This window comes from Sinocyclocheilus grahami, unplaced genomic scaffold (assembly GCF_001515645.1).
Source record: "Sinocyclocheilus grahami isolate Dianchi unplaced genomic scaffold, SAMN03320097.WGS_v1.1 scaffold817.1, whole genome shotgun sequence".
NCBI classification, from domain to species: domain Eukaryota; kingdom Metazoa; phylum Chordata; class Actinopteri; order Cypriniformes; family Cyprinidae; genus Sinocyclocheilus; species Sinocyclocheilus grahami.
In genome coordinates, this window is record NW_015505996.1 from 749,675 (window position 1) to 752,896 (window position 3,222).

The window sequence follows — 3,222 nt, forward strand, 5'->3', positions numbered from 1 at the left end:
GGGTTGGAGCGAAGGCTGTCTCCCTCCACCCTTAAAGTTCATGTCGCCGCGATCGCTGCTAACCACGGCCCCGTAGAAGGGAGGTCGTTGGGGAAGCATGACTTGATCGTCAGGTTCCTTAGGGGGGCGAGAAGATTAAATCCTCCACGGCCCCCCTCTATACCCTCTTGGGACCTGAGTCTGGTGCTCACGGCACTACAGCAGGCCCCGTTTGAGCCTTTACAGGCAGTGGAGCTGAAGTTCCTCTCAATGAAGACTTTGCTCCTGCTGGCATTGGCCTCTATCAAGAGGGTAGGGGACCTGCACTCATTTTCGGTCAACGATTCGTGCCTAGAGTTCGGGCCGGCTGATTCCCAGGTAACCCTGAGGCCCCGGCCCGGCTACGTGCCCAAGGTTCCCGCTACTCCCTTCAGGGATCAGGTGGTGAACCTCCAAGCGCTGCCCTCGGAGGAGGCAGACCCAGCCCTAGCTTTGCTCTGTCCCGTCCGAGCCTTAAGGTGCTACGTAGACCGGACGCAAAGCTTCAGGACCTCAGACCAGCTCTTTGTCTGTCACGGAGGCCGGCAGAAGGGGAATGCCGTCTCAAAGCAGAGGATGGCCCACTGGATAGTGGATGCCATCACCCTGGCTTATCAGGCACAGGGTGTGCCCTGCCCGCTCAGGTTGCGAGCTCACTCAACTAGAGGTGTTGCATCCTCCTGGGCGCTGGCTCGTGGCGCCTCGCTGACAGATATTTGTAGGGCTGCGGGCTGGGCGACCCCTAACACATTCGCTAGATTCTATAGCCTTCGTGTGGAGCCGGTATCCTCCTGTGTTCTCACCTCAAACGGGTAGAAGCACTGAGAGGCCCCGGCTTCGGGTCGGCTTGCAAAATCACTCCAGAGAGTCCATACAGTAGACCCTGTTGAGTTCCTCCGTCCCCTCGGCAGCCAGATGTGGCGGAGCGGCCGGGGCCAGGCCTTCACTCGCTGAATCCTCGAGAACCGGTAGAAGGCTGGGTTCCCTATGTAAGACCTAAGTGGATCTCATATGTGTAAAGTCCACGGTATAGCCTTGAGCCCGTGTTTCCCCGGCAGACTTCTGCCATTCCAAGAGGGTTCAATCACCTCCATTCTTCCATATGCACCTAAGGGATGTTCATATGTGTATTGCTTCCGAAACCTCCTTCGGGAAGGTTCGAGCTTCCGTAACGCCCCTGTTCCAAGTAGAACGGGTACGTTTTCCTAGTGTTATCCAGTCTTACTCATTGGGTAGTGCCATTGCAGCAGTAGCTGGTCCTCTTGTGAAGCCCTGGCCTACGCCAAAAAATAGGGGCGCAGGTGGCTTCCACAGGACACTGGAAGGGGCAGTAGCTGTGGCCCTTTGGTAGGATCCCAATTTCGTCGGTCCTCCGACGTGACGTCGAGAGTGACCGACTGAAAGGGAACGTCTCGGTTACGTATGTAACCCTCGTTCCCTGAAGGAGGGAACGGAGACGTCACGTCCCGTCGCCACAGCTCCTGTACCACCGCTGAGCGGCCGGGTCACCGGCTCGGCTCCTCAGCGAAAACCTGAATATGCGCTGCACCTGCTGCCTACTTATACTCACGCTGTGATCAGCAGCAGCTGGATGCAATAATCGCATGCCAATGTGCATTGGCTCGGTTAGTTTACACTCGAAGTAGATTGGTCCCTCTAAACGAGATCCCAATTTCGTCGGTCCTCCAACGTGACGTCTCCGTTCCCTCCTTCAGGGAACGAGGGTTACATACGTAACCGAGACGTTTTCTTATCTGACACAACATTAAAACCACTGACAGGGGAAATAAATAACTGATTATATCATTACAACTGCACCTGTCAAGGGGTGGAATGTATTAAGCAGCAAGTAAATACTCGTTCTTGAATTTCATGTGTTGGAAGCAAGAAGAATGGGTGAGATAAAAAGATCTTTGACATGGGCCAAATAATGATGGCTAGACAACTGGGTCAGAGCATCTAATGGCAAGTCTTTTGGGATGTTCCCCATATGCAGTGGTTAGTACCTGTCAAAAGTGTTGCAAGGAAGGACAACCTGTGAACCGTAATCAGAGTCATGAACACCAAAGTGCTAGTGCGTGCCAGGGCCAGTCGCGTTTCCAATGTCACTTCCGGGGCTTGATCGGGCCTCGTCTGGGCTTCCTCAGGGCCAACAGCCAGGGATTTTTGGCCCGTTAAATACCTTTGTCCAAAGCGGGCCAACTCGGGCTTGAGGAGTGAAAATTAACAAAGGAAGAGTTTATCCAAGTTAGGATACGGTAGGCACCGCTGCTCATTTCGCATTTATTCATATCAAGCAACCAGCTAGCATCAACATTTAATACATTTAAAACAATTTTAATGGCAAAACACACTTTCAGACAGTTGGTGTCATTCACTAATAATTGCATAGATTATTCGTATTTATATGCACATTCAAAACTTCTCACAAACACTTTCCGCCTAATTCACACTTATAAGCATGCGCATATGGATTTCTTTTTATTTCTTACTTTTTAGTGTTAGTGAATCTGGAGTGTTCTACATGAGCGGCCATGTGAACAAAGCTATCCATTTGCATGAAACACGCCCAGACCATCTCCATATGTGCTTTCCGCACATGCTTTCCTTACAGCCTTCTGTCACTCGCGTCAAAGACACTCCATGCAATACACAATATAACACTGTTTATACAGACCCAGTTTACAGAGCTTTCATTAGCTGGCTGTACATGCACTGTTATTCAAAGAAACCTTGCAGCTTGAGCTATTGTCTAACGCAGCTTATGTTACTCTTTCACTCTATAAATAATTTTAAGATAAATTATACTTTTTGATTATAATTCTAGTTCTGCATCCACATATGTCATACATTTCATATACTCTGTGTAACTCATAACTCTGATTTTCTGTCTGTGAGCTCCCTCTGTTGCTTTGGCTGAAAGGACAACTGTACAAACCTCCTCAGATTACATGCATCGTGGAAAATTAATATAAATGCTCATTCTTTTCAAATAAATTTGTTGAAAACATACAAGAGTTTATCAGTATTTTTCTGTTGTGTTAAACGTATGTGTACTCATTTAGACTTAAAATCCCTAATGGAGATGTTTTGTGCATTCCTGTCGTCACAAATAAACAGAGCAACTGTGACTGAACAATTCACATGTGTTTTTATGTCAAATAATGATAAATATCAGTTTGATTTAGCATGCTGACACAAATT